An 18,087-nucleotide genomic window follows, 5' to 3' on the forward strand; every position below is an offset into this window, starting at 1 on the left:
CGGTGCTCTCAGGCCGGCTGCTTCTGATGGTGTTGGTGGGATTTGCAGGCCTTTTGGGAGTGGAAGTGGGCCTTGCATCCTCTGCAACGGTAGTCTATCTGTTTTTGGTGTTGGTTGCATCTGTGTTTGCTTAGGGCTCCCACTGTCAGCACACCCTGAAAAGTGGGGCAGAGTGGGCATAGGAGGCGGCCCTCGGGGAGGGGGAAGTCAATTGGGACGGTGCTGTCTGACATCCCAGACGGTACTACCGGTTGGGTGGCTGTGGTGGTGCTGTGAATGGGGGGTGAGCGGGTTGTGGGGTGGCCCTCGGGTTCCGGGGAGGGTTGCAGGGTACCTTCTTTGGACGGGCGCATGAGGAGGTGGGTTCTGGGACATAGGAGGACAGGAGGAAGATCCTTCACTAGGGGACTCGGTCGGGGACTCGGAATTGGTAGAGTATGGGTCTGGGGGGAGGGGAATGGGGAATGCTTGTAGCCGGCAGGTTCTCTGGGGATGGGAACTGGTAGTCCCATAGGCGCTCCAGCTCCCAAATCAGGAAGAGACGTTGGACTGGGCTGAACGGGTAGTGGCTGTGCGGGAAGTACGGGGGGGGTTGGGGCGCGAATTTTGGTGTGGGGGCGGTAGGCAATGGGGCGGCAGGGGTTTTATCGGTCAATGGTGATTTGCCTGATGTTTTGTGGGTGGCGTACGCTTTGGGATCTGGACTTAATTTATTGGAGGCTGCCGCCCTAGGGCTGTGAGGCTCTCTCGGACTAGTGGGTCCCCGGGGGTGGTTGTTTGGATTGGGGGCCTTGGCCTTTACGACTTCGGCGTAGGAGGCAATGGTGGGGGTGGCTGTACTCGGGCTGGCGACTGTGGGTGGGGGAAGGGTCACTGGTTGGGGGGGACTGGGTAGACCGGGGCCCCTGGGGGGGATTATGGGGCTTGTTGTGACCTGGTGGGGGACCAAGGGGGGGAGTCTAGGTTGAGGGGAGACTGGCCCTGGAGTTCTGGATCAGAGGGGGCCAGGCTAGCAGATGGTATAAGCCACGTGGGTGACCACACCTTTGGGGTCTCAGGGAGGGAGGGGCTATTGGTTATGGGCCAGCTGCCAGCGCAAGGGGGGGTGAGGAGGAGGATCCGAGGGGAGGGGCTGGCTAAAGGCTTGGGGCTATAACCCCCGGGAGATATGGGGTAGGAATCGGGCAAAGTAAAGAGGTATGAAGACGCGCTGGCTCAACGATCGAGGCGACAGTGTGGCGGAGCAGACAGCAATCAAGTTACCCGCAGGCCCCGCCGAAGGGGGGGGAGAAACCGGCCACATGGGAGGAGGGGCCAGCTGCTGGTGCAAGGGGAGTGGGGAGGGGGATCTGGGGGGGAGCCGGCCCGGGGTCACAATCTCCGGGAGACACGGGCCCCAATTCCGGTAAAGCACACAAGCAGGAGGACGCACAAGGGGGGTGATCAAAGTGGCAGAGAAATGGGGGAAGACAGCAACCCAGTCACCAGCAGACCCTGATGAGGGGGGAGGCTGGCCACGTGGGATTTGCCGCCGGGGCAGGGGACAGACCGCTCACGCTTGGGGGGGAGGAGGCTAACCTCTGTGGTTGCAGCCCCAGCCACAGGGGGTGTGTAGTGGGGGCCAGGAATGGAGGGGGAGTTAGGATGGGCCAGGGGAGTGGGGTCCCATAGCCTGGGGGGGAGCAGGTCCTGTCAGCAGAGGGGGGGCAGGAAATAGAGTGGAGGGTCAGCTAGCTGGGAGAGGAGAAGGTGGGGGGGGGGCAGGTAATCCAAGGAGGGGGCCAGGTGAGGAAAAAGAAAGGAGTTAGACTTGGGAAGGAATCCTGTCAGATCGGGAGTTGAGTGAAAGTGGGTGGAGGGGGAGGAGAACTCCGGAGAGGATCGCGGAGTGTCAGGACACCGGGGAGGGGGCCAGGAACAAACCTAGGAAGAGAGTATGGAGGCAGGGGAGAAAACTGGAACCGAGCAGAAAAGATGGTGAGAAGCGGGGAGGACAGAAGTGGGGAAATCAAAATAGGGATGAGGCGGGGAGAAGTAGGATAGGGGATGAAGAGGAGGAAGCCGAGGAAACCAAGGTAAAAGAGACAGTGGAGGCCAAGAGAAGTTCCGGGGGAGGAGTTAGATTAGTTCCTTACCCCGATTGAGTCTGCGCTTGGAGATCGCTGGGGCAGGTGTCCACTGTTGTCTGCTGCAACCGCAACGCAGATGGTAACCAGGAAAACTGAACGCCAAGCGCAGAAGAAAGATGTCGAAACCGAGCCGCGGGCACAAGTGTAGTATCTGTTCTTATCTTAAACTGATAAGAACAGATGTAAAACTAATTTTATTTAGCGAATGTTTCAAACAGATCACAGTAAGTTTACAAACAGGAGGTAAAATACATCTGGGGGGCTGGAGCGGGTTGTAACGTGTTGTGGATAACAACTTTGAGTAAGCACAGAGAGAGAAGAAACCCATCTAGTCCCAGATACATACGGTATGGTTAGAGTAACAGATTATGTAGACAATATGGGTCCCGGAGAAGAATAAATGTTCTTCCATGAGGGCTGTAAGGCAGTATGGTGAAGATCCTATTTGAGACCATGGGGAGGTGGGCGGGTACAGCCCACCCATCGCTCAAAGTCCCTCCCCCAGCCTTGCGGGAGGAATAACTAGACCCAGGCTCAAATGATGACTAAAGGGAGGGGGGTGCAGGTTACAGGTTCAAAACCAGGGAGCCAGATGGGGACACCGAGCAGAGAACACCGGACAGCGCCCACTGCTCCTCGAAGTGGTCAAGGGAGCCAGTGGACGCCGCCCAGAGGAACTCTTCCCGGATACGTGACACTAGGAAGGAACGAAAATAGGCTCCACAGTCTCAGGGAACCCCCTCGTCCAGCATCCTCTCCCTGGTGTTATATATGGTGGCTTTAGCTAAAGCCAGGAGGAGGTTGATGAGGAGGTCCCACGACTTTGTGGGGCCACCGATAGGGTGTGCATAGACAAAAATGGGGGGGGAGTGCAGCCAGAACCTCAATAAGAGATTCTGGAGGAGCTGGAATAGGGGTTCTAGCCTGGCGCGTTCAAGATAGGCATGCACCAGGTTTTCTCACACGCCGCAAAAGGGGCAGGTGTCCGGGATGGGGGTGAACCGTGCCAAGTACATGCCTGTGCTGAGGCAGCAGAAGAAGGTGCACCCCAAGATGGTGAAGAGGGTGGCGAGGACCAGGCATGCGGGGTCACATTGCTTGAGACGGGGGTACTGGATACCGTCCTTCTCTGAGGCTCTGTTGGTGGTCCTCCTCAGCCTGACCTGTACCACCTGAGGCGTGAAATCCCTGTCCAGATTGTCGTCGGCCTCGACCCTTGGCAGCCAGGGGATACAGTCTGGGCTGGGCTGGTCCCGGGGTGGGGGTGGGGTTCCTTCTTGGATACAGCCACGAAGTACGAGTAGAACTCCTCTGAGAGGATGGCGCAGTGCATCGAGGGAGATCCTGGAGGGAGCCCCATGGCACTTAGGTGGCTGGCAGAAACAGGGTCATCAGGATGGCCGACGTTGCCTCGTGCTGGCTCTGGTGCTGGGGGTTGGTCTGGGAGTCGTGGGCGACATCCCAGCAATGCTTCCAGCCGCTGTCGGCATCCATGGACAGGTCTTGTCTGGCGCTCAGTGGTGGCCACCAAGTCCTCGTAGTTGTTGACCGCAGCCAGCTCCCCCAGCCAGAGAAGTTGCCAGGCGGTGGCGGTTCGCTCTCAGGCACGTCTCCCCTCTAGGCAACATGTCTTCTCGGGCTCCAGAACAGCTGGCAGAGGGCTCGCAGAGGTGTAGGAAGCTAGTCTGGGCGATGTGGCAGGGTAGAGGTGTTCAGAGAGCCAGGGCTGGGACCCGGATGCTCAGGTACACTGGGAGCACCGGGGCGACTGCTAGTCTTCCGCCGGGAGGGATGTGGCTGGGGGGGGGGCCTTGGGAGGTGTAAGTCCCGGTGCCATCTGATGTTCTTGCGGGGATCCCCGTGGAGGCCGAGGAGGTGCATGGAAGGGAGGAGTTGTGCAGGGCTGCCAACGGTCTCGGGAGGGAGGCTGGGTCTGCCGGCGGACGATCTGGGCCCGGTTGCTTGTGGGGGAGCACTGATCCTGCATGAATTGGTCGCATTCCGGATGTGGGAAAGTAGTTGGTCCAGGCGGTCAGATGTCTTTGACAATCAGCAAAGGAGGCGTCTTCTGGCCAGCAGGAGCGAGGGTGGGGATCCCCGAGGGCGGGCTGTTCCCTGGCACAGCGGTGGGGAGCGCGGGGCTGGACCTTGTCGTGGGACTGGAGCGCGCAGGGGGAGCTCGTGTCTCGGGGCCATCAGTTGAAGGGCTGGTTCACGGCCCGCCAGCAGTCCGCACAGCAGGGGGGCTCTGGTCCGGGGGGAGGATGGCTCCATCCAGTGCTAGGTGTTCCAGGGAGAAGAGCATCATTGGCACCAGGCGGATCGGGACCGTGGGAGCCACACAAGCGGGGGGGCCTCTGCAGGCGGAGTCCTGGTGGCGCTTGCACCGGTTCTGCGTGTCGAAGAGGGCATGGCAGGGCTCGCAATGGAAGGCGATCCTCTTCCTGTGCGCTGCCCGCACGTGCTTGCTGAGGGCCCCCAGCGTCTTCATCCCACGGAAAGGGAAGCAGTGCGGGCAGAGGAGGGTGTGGTTGGGTATGGGGAAGTCTAGGTAAATGGGCTCCAGGCCAGTGATCCGTCCAATCGCTGGGGCGTGGCTGCAAGAGCTCGTATCCGAAGGGGCCGTAGGTACCTCAGCCGCATCCAGAGCTCAGTTCCCCCCCCCCCCCCCGGTCCAAGACCAGCGTCGGGGGTGGAGCAGCAGGTCAAGTCCAGGGCCAGAAGAGGGGAACCAGCAGCAGCCATCTGCAGCAGGGCACCAGGGTGCAGGCCAGCTCTTGGGACCCGGTCTGGAGTCTGGGGAGCAGGAGGTAGAGCCCAGGTCTAGCGGGGAAATCCTCCGGGGGCCGTCCCCCGCAAGGCAGCAGAGTGCAGAGCAGATCTCAGGTGCCGGTCCAGCACTGAGAAGGCAGCAGGGTGGCAGGCAGGGTCAGTGTCTGGTGTCGGGGAGGCAGCAGGGCAGTAGGCAGGGTCCAGGTCTAACGTTGCAGCAGGCATGGCCCCAGGCAGGGTCCAGGTCCAGCAGAGGAGATGGTCCAGCAGCCGCTCCCAGGTCCGGCGTCCATAGTGTATCCTCGTCATCCTTGAGAGCGGCGGGTGAACGGCGAGAGCGAAGGGTCGTCCTGGAAGCGATCTTCTCTGCAGCAGGCTTCAGCCAGGTCCTGCCTGTTGGCTCTGGTGATCGCTAGCTCCAGCACCAGGGTCTTTGGCTTCGCTGGTCGATTCCAGGAGGCCATCGTGGAGCAGGTGCAGCTCATAGTGCAGGCTCCGAGGGAGCACAAGAGCTCAGTGTCTAGGCAGGCAAGGGCAGATCCCAAGCAGAAGCAGGTCACGATCATCAGAGGCGGATGCGGGGGGCGGGGAGGTCAAGAGCAGCTGGAGAAGAGGCAGGTTCTGAGCAGCGGCGGCAGATCCTCAAGAAGATGGAGGTAATCAAAAACCAAGTGCACTGCAAAGGGAAGCTATTTCTTTCAGAGAGCAAAAGCCCCAGCCAATAGGTAGTCTAAAAAGATGTGCGTGGGTGGGGCTTGAACAGCTGATTTTCAATCAGCTGTTGAGAGGCTGGCAAAAAGAAAGAAAGGAGGGAGAAAAAAAGCCATGGCAGGGCTTTAAACCCCTGCACTGCTCATAAAATATTAAACAAGTTTATTAAGGGAATGTTTAAAATACAGAAGGAATCATAAGAAATTTAAACACACACGGGTATATCCCATCTGGGGGACCAGAACGGGTTGGGGAACACATTACACAGCAAACGGTATTAAATAACTATATAAGAAACCCATCTAGCCCCAGATACACAAATCGTGGTTAGAGTTAATAGACAACAGCGTATATCGGCCTTTTGACCAGTCCACAAGACAGCAGACCTTTTAAAAAAAAAAAAAGTCCTTGATGCGCCTGGGGGGAGGGGAGGAAGTCCTTGCAGCTGTGGCCCGCAGCCCCACCAAGTCCACAGCAGAAAATACAGCCAACACCACCAAAACAGTAAGTCCTTTCAAGTCCTGAGTCCAAGCTGCACCCGTGAGTCCCCATCCAGAGGTCCAGTGCTAATGCGGTAAGGCAGTCTGGTGTCGCGAGGCAAGCGCGGTGTCTGGGAGGCTAGGTGGTCACTCGTCACAGTACTGGCGGTGGTTCATGACGTGCTCAGTGTAAATGTCCTGGAACCACCTGATGGCGTAGACACCATCAGCCTATGCATCAGTCAGGTGTAAATCCCCACCATGTACTGTAAATTTAACACTACTGCGCTATTATGTCTCGTGAGATTTTTTTAATGAAACTGAATTGAGAAGTAAATTAGCACAATTTGAAGTTCCTGTTTCACTCCAGCTTGTTGATGACTAGTATGGCTTCCTCTTTTTTTTTTTTTTATGAAGATTATGGCTTTTTTACAGTTCTAAAAATTCTGGTCTGTCCCAGACTGCAAATATGAGAGGTTTAGATATTGTCATAGAAAGTATGCTTATTAAGTTTGAAGATGATACCAAGCTGGGAGGGGTTGCAACTTTTTTGGAGGATAGGGTCCTAATTCAAAATTATCTGTACAGACTGGAGAAATGACCTGAGGTAAACAGGAGGAAGTTGAATGAAAAGTGTTCCACTTAGGAAGGAACAATCAGTTTCACACATACAGAATGGGAAGCGACTATCTAGGAAGGAGTATGGCAGAAAGGGATCTAGGGTTATTGGGGACCACAAGCTGAATGAGTCAGCAGTGTGATGCTGTTGCAAAAAAGCAAACATGATTCTGGGATGTATTAACAGGTGTGTTGTGAGCAAGACCGAGAAGTCATTCTTCTGCTCTATTCTGTGCTGGTTAGGCCTCAGTTGGAGTATTGTGTCCCGTTCTGGGCACCACATTTCAAGAAAGATGTGGAGAAATTGGAGAGGGTCCAGAAAAGAGCAACAAGAATGATTAAAGGTCCAGAGAACATGACCTATGAAGTAAGTCTGAAAGAATTGGGTTTGTTTAGTTTAGAAAAGAGAAGACTGAGGGGGAATGTGATAGCCGTTTTCAAAGGTATCTAAAAAGTTGTCATAAGGAGGGAGAAAACTTGCTCATCTTGGCCTCTGAGAATAGAACAAGAAGCACTGGGCTTAAACTGCAGCAAGGGAGGTTTAGGTTGGATGTTATGAGAGAGTTCCTAACTGTCAGGGTGGTTAAACACTGGAATAAATTGCCCAGGGAGGCTATGGAATCTCCATCTGTGGAGATATTTCAGAGTAGGTTAGATAAATGTCTATCAGGGATGGTCTAGACGTTACTTGGCCCTCCGTGAGGGTAGGGGACTGGACTCGATGACCTCTCGAGGTTCCTTCCAGTCCTACTATTCTACAATCTGTTGGCTGCTGATTTTTTCCCCCCCTGGAATTTAAATACAACATCTGTGTTGGCTGCCTTATTCTGCATCCATGAAGACTTAAGAATTTAAGGTGCTTCAGAGTCCCGTCCCCCCCTCGCTCTGCCCAGCTGTAACCCAGTCTTCCTCCTCTCTCCCCAGACAGGAACCCTCCCCCCACACACATTTCTAACCCAATCTCCCTCAAACACCATCACCACAGCCAGGCAGCCCTAGCCCCTCGCTGTAACTCAGTCCCCCTCTCGTCCCCCAGAGCCAGGCATGCCCCCTGCTCTACCCGCATGCCTGGACCCGTTGCTGCGCACACTTCTCCCTCCAGGCCCGAGGGTGCATACACAGAGCAGCCGGCCATGAGCAGTCCAGGTACGTCGCTCAGAACAAGAGCCGCGTTTGGTTAACCAAAGAGCCACATGCGTCTCGAGAGCCATGGGTTGGCGAGCCCTGATGTGTATCCTTCTCTTTTGGGGGAAAACCTTTTTTTGCATTCCTTCATGGTAACTGGGAAACACCTAATGCTAAGGAAAGGGGAGGAGGGGGACCCTATAGCAGTAAAGCTTCTTAGTTACTACTTGTGAATAAATTTCAAGCTTTGCACCACAAACCTGGTCTGCTGTATCAGGATAACTGAGGCACAACCCATTATTATGGGTTTATTAATTCAACAGTGAAATATTCCATTCTAAATCCTTCAATGGCAGAAGCCATTGAAATCTGGCCTGCTTAAGGACAAACATAGGTAAGCAAGAGGGTAACTTCAGGCAAAACAGAGTCGTCAGCAAAAATATGGCTTGAAATATTCCTTTTTTTTTACAAAAAATCTGACACCCGCCCCCAAAGGGGTAGAAAATTTTCTTTTTGTTTTTCAGAAAATCTGAAAAAGCTGGTACCAGCTGAAGAAGACCCATCTATCAACTGTCGCGACGAAGACCATTTTGTTTTTGTGTTGTGTACTGTTTGTCTTATCGCTAGCTTTGTTGTGTTAAACCATACTACATTAGGCAGTAAAAGGATAATAGGAGGTGTGGATTGTACGTACCATATGAGCTACCAGTTGTCACCCTGGGTATGTCTAGATTACAGGGTTTTATAGACAAAAGTGGGCTTTTGCCGACAAAACTATACTTGCATCTAAATTACTGCCGCATTCTGTCAACAGGAAGTTGACAGAACACGGCAGTTTTGTCGACGGCGGTAAACCTCATTCTACAAGGAATAACGCCTTTTGTCGATATTGCATCCACACTGTGCTTTTTCAAAAGGGAGCGTCTACACTCAGTCAAAAGTGGTTTGCTTTGTCGACATAACTGGTTGGAGTCTAGATGCTCTTTGTCAACAGAGGCTGTCGACAAAGCCTCTGTTGACAAAAGCCTGTAGTCTAGACGTAGCCCCTATGAGTGGGACCGGCATGTAAAATCAAGTACCACACTGACAATAATTGTGGGATATTGTCCAGTAACCAGTGGTGACCTCGCCGGATGGTTCCTGGTTCGCTCTACCAAGACTGGGACCAGAGACTGTTCCAAAGAACAGTCAAAATAAAGAAACCCTAAATTGTTTGACCCAGAGTAAGCCAGCAAAAGTCCTGTTCAATCCATTACTGGTGGAAATGAAAACTGGTAATTGAAAAATAAGCAAAGCTCTTGATCCCACTTGCAAGACGGTCTCATTCGCAAGCAAACGGACACCAATACAGACTTGGCTCAAGTGGGTTTGGGAAACCAAAAAGCAACATGGAACATGTGGCAGTGGTTAAACACCAACACCTGGCCGTTGTATAATTAGGCAACAAAACTGCCTTAGCTTTAGGATGCACAGAAATGCCAATCCTTAGCTTGGCATGACTCGAACTTGAAATGTACTGGGTAATAACACTGAGATTTTCAGAACACATCTTTTAAAATAATGGGAAAAGTCATTGTCTAATGGTTATAGTATGAGTGGATCTAATATGTCTCTAGCATGGTTAGGCCTGATTTGTTGTTAGATGAAATCATTTGTTAACATTGCTCACCAACAGTCTGTGGGGACAGAATTATGGAAAGTGAGCCCGCTCCCAAAATTGACTGTGGGATCTTTTTGGCTACCAGGGATTATAGCTAAGTGGGCTGGGAAAGAGCAGAAATTATTGGACACTGGAGGGTGCACAGAATGGAGTCCTCAGAAATGGGTCTTGCTTATCCCTACCTGTCCCCACAGAACCCTGTAGCAGGGATACATCGTTTGGCACACGTGTTTGGGATGAGTGGGAAAACATGACCCACTTTTTTTAATAGTCAATGTGTGTCACACCTGGGGAAAATCCATTTTGGAAAGATGGAACTATTAGCCAGCCACCAATGAATGAAGATGCATTGCTAGCATGTTATATACCAGCAATCACATCTACTATGTACCAACAATAGAGTACAAAGTGCTGTGACTGCCACCTTGGTAAATTTCTCTTGTTCTGGATTGGCACCTACTGACCAACTCGGGTGACTCAGTTTTTTGCAGCAGAGCCAGAAGGATACAGGAAAACCTGTCCTTGAAATACTACACGCAAAGGGAGATACATTAAGAATTGCTAAATCTGAAAAAATGACCTACCACTGGCGTGATGTCTCTGCAGGATGGTCTCTAAAGGCATATTATCTATTGTATTTCACCCACTATTAATTGTATTAATATTGTCCTGTATCTGCCTTGGGGGAATGTGCTGTTGGGTAAAGAGAATGTTTGTTAAATGACAACCACACGCTCCAACTGTTTCATTGCAACATACTGAGAACCAGTTGTATAAAGCGTGACCTGCTCAAGAATTGTTCTTGAGGGGTGAAAAGGGGGACAATTTAGTATAAAATTCCATTTTTAGCGAGGATAATGTTGTAATAAGCAATTTGCCTAATGTTACTCTGTCTTTGTAGCTCATGTTAAGGACAAGGACAGACCCTTATGATTAGTACTTGAACTCGGACCTGAGATAAATATTGTGAAGAAAGCTCAGTGTCTGTTAAAACTGTACCTGGATGTCCTTGCTCAAATTCTGATATTGTTTCTATGTCAATGAAAGCTCCCTGTGGTGTGACTGGAATGTGAGTGTTTAGGAGATAAGCAGGAAGGCCATGGCCAGATGTTCTAGGAAAGGACCAGGATGGATAAGGCACCAGGGGGACGATTGCAGAACCTCATTGAGATGTGGGAAGGGGGCATACTGACGACCCTGAAGGAGGAAGGCAGGCAGTTGTCAACCAAGAGAAGCTAGAAGGACTGAAACCAGCCTGATGGGACAACAGATAAGAGAGAAGAACAACTTGAGGAAACAAGCACTCACCAAGCAGCGGCTGATTACAGCATCGTGATGCAAAGCCTGCTGGTCCCAGTGTAAAGAAACTGCTATGAGAAGAAGCTGCTTTGCCACAGACTTCGGGTTTGTCTGCCACTTCCATGGGGATCTCAACCCGGACTGAAAGGAACCTGGTCCCGATCCTCCTACTTCACTGACTTTGTGTGTGTGTGTGTGTGTGTGTGTGTGTGTGTGTGTGTGTGTGTGTGTGTAAATGCTAATAGCCAACTGCTGAAGGCGAGCAACAGACTGGAAAACTGCTTTCTACTATATTTTCAATAAATGCGGCATGTTGCCTTTTCCCCAGAGCAAGATCCCATGGCTTCTAAGTAGTATAACAGAGTGGGGGTCATGGAGGTGGGGCTGGTCCTCGGGCAGTTGCCTAGGGCGCCCGATGACATCATGGCCATGCAGGCAGGGGTGCCGACTGTGCCTTCTGCCTGGGGTGCCAGATGCTGCAGCCAGCCTCGGGCTGCTCCTGCTGGTCCTGATTGTGGGGCTGCTCAATCGATTAGCTGCCTGGTGGGGCAGAGTCACCCCTTCCTTGGCCAACAGTGTCACTTCCTGTTGCTGACTCGGGTCCCGAGGTGCAGATCAATGATGGAGCAGCCGCTATTGCGGGAGGTGGACTGGTGGAACCTGCATCTCGTGAGTGAAGGGCCCATGGCAACAATTACTGTGGAAAGCCATCCGTTGGTTGTGGGCAAACTCTGGATGTGCTTGCTCAGGGTTCCCAGGGTCCAAAGTCTTCAAAGGGAAAGGAGGGTGTTTGTGGGGGATCAGGAAGTTGAAGTAGAGAAGCTGCTGCCCTCTCCCCCTTCACGGTGGCATCAGGCACGTGTTCAGGCTGGCTGCAGGAAAGATCTCAGTCCTGTTCTTATCGCCTTCTCTCAGGTTGGGATGATCAGCTACTGGGTCTTTGTGGCAGGAGCTCATCTTGCAGAAGCTCCCAGCTACCTGTCACTTAGCAAGAAGAAGGGAGCAAGGAACAGAGTCACTCCCTCCCTGCTTTGGGCAGGGGAGGGAAGCAGGGGTTACATCTTCGGACTAAATTGACCTCATTATCTCTGGCCTTCCTCTTGGTTGGTACTCCCTCCTTTCGTGTGCCTGTATATTTATACCTGCCTCTAAAAGTTCCACTACATGCATCTGACAAAGTGGGTCTTTGCCTACAAAAGCTTATGCTCCAATAAATCTGTTAATTTCTAAGGTGCCACAAGACTTCTCATTGATTCAGATTCTCTTAAGTCTTTACCTCTCCCTCCCCCCCATCAGTCTTTCTTTTCTCCATTCAAGCCCACATTCATTCATGTACTTCCATTTATTTATTTATACCACCATGCATTTATTCATGAGTTCATTTATTCATTCATACATTTACTTAGTTTATTCATTTGTGCATTTCTTTATCCATGCGTGCCTGGCCACAGGAGTAGCGTTTATCCCCTTTAGCATCCCAAGAGACAGGGAGGGAGGAAGGGCAGGGTGTATTTCATTGGAGGATAGATAGGTGCAGGATCTGGGGCTGGAGAAGTTACAGGAGATGGGTTGTAAGATTGATTAGTTATACACATTGGCAGTGTCTAGACTGCCATGATTTTGCGGAAATACTTTTAACGGAAATTTTTCTGTTAAGTATTTCCACAAGCGCGTCTAGATTGGCAGGGATGCTTTTGCGCAAAAAGTGCTTTTGCGTAAAAGCATCCGTGGCCAGTCTAGATGCGATTTTGCACAAGAAAGCCGTGATCGCCATTTTAGCTATTGGGGCTTTTTTGCGCGAAACAGTTCTTCCCTGTCTACACTGGCCCTCTTGCGTAAGTATTCTTGCACACGAGGGCTTTTTCCTGAGCGGGAGCGTGAAAGTATTTGTGCAAGAAGCATTGATTTTGTACATTACGGTGTTTTAAGAGCTTTGTGCATATGGAGCTTTGGGGATTTGTTCCAAAACAGACTCATTCTCCTGTTGGGGCACGGGTTAGGGGAAGAGTGCAGCCAGCAGTGCAATGTGATTCTAAGTCCCTGGCTATCAGCAGGGTAGTGGATGTAGTTCTGAGGAGGAAGCCTGTGCTTTCCCCAACTCTTGACTCTCGCCAATACTACTCTTGAACTTCACCAGAAGGCCGAGAAGTGGTAACCCCCAGCCACATCTCATTTCCGCCCAGCGACTGCCATTCAGCTGGCCACCACCCCTCGCATTACCATGTGGTCCCAGAGGGAGCAACTCCCAGGCACTGGGGGTGCAGTGTGGGCAGGAGGCAAGTTTGGAGAAGGGCAATTGAGCTGTGAGTAGGCAGCAGAGAGATGGCAGCTGAATTTGTGCTGAGAGCTGAGCTTATGCAGAGTACCGACTGGATACTGACCATTCCTGTGGTGGTCCTCACCTGCTACCTGCCTGGGTACCTCTGCTCAGATGTTCACTAAACCCTCCTGTTTTATGCTGGGTGGCTACATCTACACTGGCAGCTTCTTGCACAAGAACTCTTTTTGTGGAAGAGTTCTTGTGCACAAGGGCTTCCACAAGAGTGCATCCACACTATGTGCTTTTGTGCAAGAGCATCCATGGCAGCGTGGACACTCTCTTGCACAAGAAAGTCCTGATGGCCATTTTAACCATAGAGGCTTCTTGTGCAAGAAATTCATGTTGCCTATCCACGCTGGTCTCTTCTGGAAGAGTTCTTGTGCAAGAGGGCTTATTCCTTGTTCCGGAAGAAGCCCTGTTTTACAATGCTGTACTGTAAACTTACTTGCGCAAGAATACATGTGCAGTGTAGACAGCAGGCAAGTTTTTGCGCAAGAACAGTCGTTCTTGTGCAAGAAGCTGCCAGTGTAGACATAGCCGGTGAGAGTCAATCAGGGCTAGAGACCTGGGCTGCATTGTTGCCTCTAGGAATGGGAGACAGGCCCAGCCTTTGGGCAAGGTGAGGGAGGCAGTTGCCTAGGGCCTGGCTCTGCCCACCTGGCAGCTCACTTGCGACCCTGACTGGGAGCCGTATGGCTCGGCCAAACACAGGGTGCTACCTTGGGCCCTGCAAACTCTTTGGCGGGGCCTGATGGGAGGCCCCCGGAGTCCAGAGGGAGTGGACTCCCCAAGAGGACACACAGCAAAAGACAGGCAGGCGGGAGGCTCAGAGAGGTGCGGTCTCAGGAGTGAGAGGGGCAAAAGTGACAGCAAGTTGCAGAGGCAGCAGCATTTCCACCTGTGTTGAATGCTCCAATGGATTTTGGCTCCACTATGCCTGGCGCAGTGATTTTCAATCTTCCAATGGTGTTACATTTTGCTCCTCGCAGCTGGAATTCCAGCCCAGAGGAAGGGAGGAGTTAAAATGCCCCCTTCCCTCTTAGCTGCTCATGAGAGGGGGTAGGTCTAAAGTCTCAAACTCCACTCTCTTTTCTTCCCCTGTGCCAGGATCCCTCAGGCAGAGTCCTGCCTAGCTCTGTGAGCATGGGTGTTGGTGCTGGGAGAAGGTTTTCTCTTCCCCAACCACCGGGCATGGCCATGCCCACACTCTGCCCCCAGAACATCACCTATAGGTACGCTGGGGGCCATGTGTTGCTGCCTCAGCACCCGCCCAGCTGGTGCTTGGAGAGGCTGAGCCAAGCCGCGCAGCCTCCTCCCTCCCCCTGGTGCTCCAGGGCTATGGAGGCCAGTCTTGGCCGCATGCTCTCTCCTCTTCCCCCGCGCTCTGGGGATGGAGGGGCCAGGCCGTGCATGTTAGCAGCAGTGGGCTCAAGGCCCCTATTCTCTAGAGACAGGGGTCTCCTCATTCCTTCTTCTCATGGGCAGAGCCAGGGGGCTAAGTGCCTCCTGTGGCCCCTCCCTCTGCATGCACTGAGAGTTTGCCTGAGACCTCAGGGACTCAGCATGAGGCACCATCCCAGGGGGCTCCCTGAAAGGAGCAAAAGGGGGAGTTGAGAGTGTCTCAGGGGTTGTGTAGTTGTGTTGCCCTGGGTAGGGGTATGGCCAAACCACAGGCCTGGCTGTGAGCAGAATTTAAATTCATGTAGGGCAACCCTATTGGATATCTACTCCAACACCTTAACCACTCAGCCAATCTCCCACTAAAACCTTCCTATAGAGCTGTCAGTAAGAGCTGCCAATTACTCCATGTACCCAGAGGCAGAAAGGTGGGTTGGGGTCTGTGATCCTGCCTTGACTATTCAGCATGGCCCTGCTGCTCCTTCCTTGAAGAGTGCTGGAGACAAGAGGGTCCAAATGCCTGGGCATCAGGTGAAGCAGCATGACACAATCTCAGCCCTCCTCAATCTCTAGCCAGGCTATTAAGTTCTAGGCCAGGGCTATTCAATTTTGGTAATCCCGGGGGCCACAATGATACTCCCAGCACATGCTAACCGCTGCAACTTAGGTGTGTTTATGAATAACTTTCTTCACACTGACAGGCATGAATACAAAAATTAAGGCAAGAACAACACGGGCTACGTCTAGACTACATCCCTTTTTCGTAAAAGGGATGTAAATTAGACGTATCGCAATTGCTAATGAAGCAGGGATTTAAATCTCCCCCACTTCATTAGCATAAAAATGGCTGCTGCTTTTCTTCAGCATGGAGCTTTGCCGGAGAAAAGCGCCAGTCTAGGTACGGATCTTTCGGAAAATAAAGCCTTTTCCGAAAGATCCCTTTTCCTTATTTCATAGACCCACCTCCCTCAGCCTCTCCTCATAGGTCATATGCTCCAGCCCCCTAATCATTTTGGTTGCCCTCCGCTGGACCCTCTCCAATGCATCCACATCCTTTTTGTAGTGGGAGGGGGGGCCCAGAACTGGCCACAATTCTCCAGGGCTACGTCTAGACTGGAATGATTTTCCACAAATGCTTTTAACGGAAAAGTTTTCCGTTAAAAGCATTTGAGGAAAAGAGCGTCTAGATTGGCATGGACACTTTTCCGCAAAATCTAGACGCACTTTTGTGCAAAAAAAGCCCTGCTCGGCATTTTCACGATCGGGGCTTTTTTGAGCAAAACAAATCTGAGCTGTCTGCACTGGCCCTTTTGCGCAAAAGCTTTCCCCACTTTTGCCCAAATGGGAGCAGCATAGTATTTCCGCAAGAAGCATTGATTTCTTACAGTAGGAACCCAGAATGCTCCGGGTCAACTTGATTGACACGGCAGGCAGGTTAATGAGAGCCAGGAGTGGGGAAGAGTCCTATTGCACTTGAGCTGCAATTACCCAGGTCGGAGCAGGGACCCAAAGTGATCTGGGGAGCAGAGTGGGGACAGACAGAGAGAGGCAGAAGCAGCCCAGGAAGCTGGAGGCAGAGCAGCATCAGTGCGGCAGCAGCATGGAGCCAGGGCTGGAGCAGATCAGAGCTGGGTGGTGTGAGCAGCTGAAGAGAACGAGGGAGACCCTGGGCTGAGGGCATGGCCCAGGGAATCCCCACCAGTCCAGAGACCGGGCAGGTCACACTTGGGCTGTGTCTAGACTAGCAAGTTTTTCCACAAAATCAGATGATTTTGCGGAAAAACTTGCCACCTGTCTACACTGGCCCCTTGAATTTCCGGAAAAGCACTGACAATCTCATGTAAAATCATCAGTGCTTTTCCGGGAATACTATGCTGCTCCCGTTTGGGCGAAAGTCTTTTTCCGAAAGACTTTTGCACAAAAGGACCAGTGTAGACAGCATAGTACTGTTTTCCGCAAAAAAGCCCCAATCACAAAAATGGCAATCGGGGCTTTTTTGCAGAAAACCGCATCTAGATTGGCCACGGACACTTTTCCGCAAAAAGTGCTTTTGCGGAAAAGCATCCTGCCAATCTAGACGCGATTTTTCCGAAAATGCTTTTAACGGAAAACTTTTCCGTTAAAAGCATTTTCGGAAAATCATGCCAGCGTAGACGTAGCCTTGGGGTACATCTAGACTAGAAGCCTCTTTCGAAAAAGCCTCTTTTGAAAGAGAGCGTCTAGACTGCAACCTCTTCTTTCGAAAAAGTGAGCCGCTTTTTCGAAAAAGCCCTGTTTGCATTCAAAAACGCTTTTTGAAAGAGTATTCGAAAGAGAATCTTACATTAGATCATCAGTGTTCTTGCGCAAATTCTCAAGGCCAGTTTAGACAGCCGGCAAGATGTTGCCAGTCTCGATGCACCCAACGTGTCAAGGCTATTCCCCACTCTGGCACTCGGAAGGCAGAAGATGGTGGCCCGCAAGAGACCTTAAACATACCCTGCCTCGATAGGCTTCTGCTTAAGTGCTCCCAAGTCAGATTCCCAACCTTGCCCTCGCCAAGTGACAACCCCTTTCTTCTTGAACCCAGGAAGAAGCATTTGGAACTTCTTCCAGAGGGGTAGTACTCCAAGCTCTTTTACTACAAGTGAGCTTGAAAAAAAGAGAAAGCCTGTTATCTCTGATAGCTGACCTCTCAGTTTTAAGCATGCATACACAGAGCTCCTATTACCTTCCAGGACACTAGAAACAAATCATCGCCTTAAAAAAAGGTGATTTTATTAACAAAACAAAAAAAGATATTTTTGATAAAGCATACTTGGTTGCAAGGTGGATTAATGCAATTGAGAAAAGAACAAATTAAAAACTGATTGTTTAAGGTTACAATGTAGGGAGGAGTGGAACATGGATTTAACACAGAGGCTATGTCTACACTGCAGGCTTTTTGTGCAAGAAGGCTACGTCTACACTCGCAGCCTCTAGTGCGAGAAATATGCAAATGAGGCTAAGCATGGAATATTGCCAAGCCTCATTTGCATACCTAATGAGCCACCATTTTTGCAGAAGAGGCTCTTGTGCCATAAGGAGGTGCCTATACTGCCCCTTCTTGCGCAAGAAAAGACCTCTTGTGCAATGCCACTATGCTGATTATTTTCAGGAATAACAGCATTGTGCAAGAGGGTTTTTCTTGCACAAGAAGGGGCCAGAAGGAGTTGTCTACACTGCCCAAGAGCCTCTTCTGCAAAAAAAAGGTGGCTCATTAGGTACGTGTAACTGATTAGTCTCTCGTCCCCACCCAAGTCCAGGAGGAGGCAATACTGTTCCCTCATATCTAGAGACCCCTGGCCAGGCCTTTTGTCGTAGCCGACGGGATCGGCCGCAAGGCGGGTCAGGGGGGACTGGGGAGGGGACTCAGGCCCTCCCTCTCTTCGAGTCCCGGCCCAGGGCCCTAAGGCAGGAAAGGCTCTCCCTGGCCAATGGAGGGGGTCAAGACCCCTTAACCCTCCATTCACGGGGTCCACGGCCCTGCCCTGGGCCTCTTCTCCCCAGTCTGAATTAGTTTACTCCCCACCGTGGGGAAAGACTCACCGCTCATTG

The sequence above is a fragment of the Pelodiscus sinensis genome, chromosome 19, assembly GCF_052426305.1.
Source record: "Pelodiscus sinensis isolate ZL-2025 chromosome 19, ASM5242630v1, whole genome shotgun sequence".
NCBI lineage: Eukaryota > Metazoa > Chordata > Testudines > Trionychidae > Pelodiscus > Pelodiscus sinensis.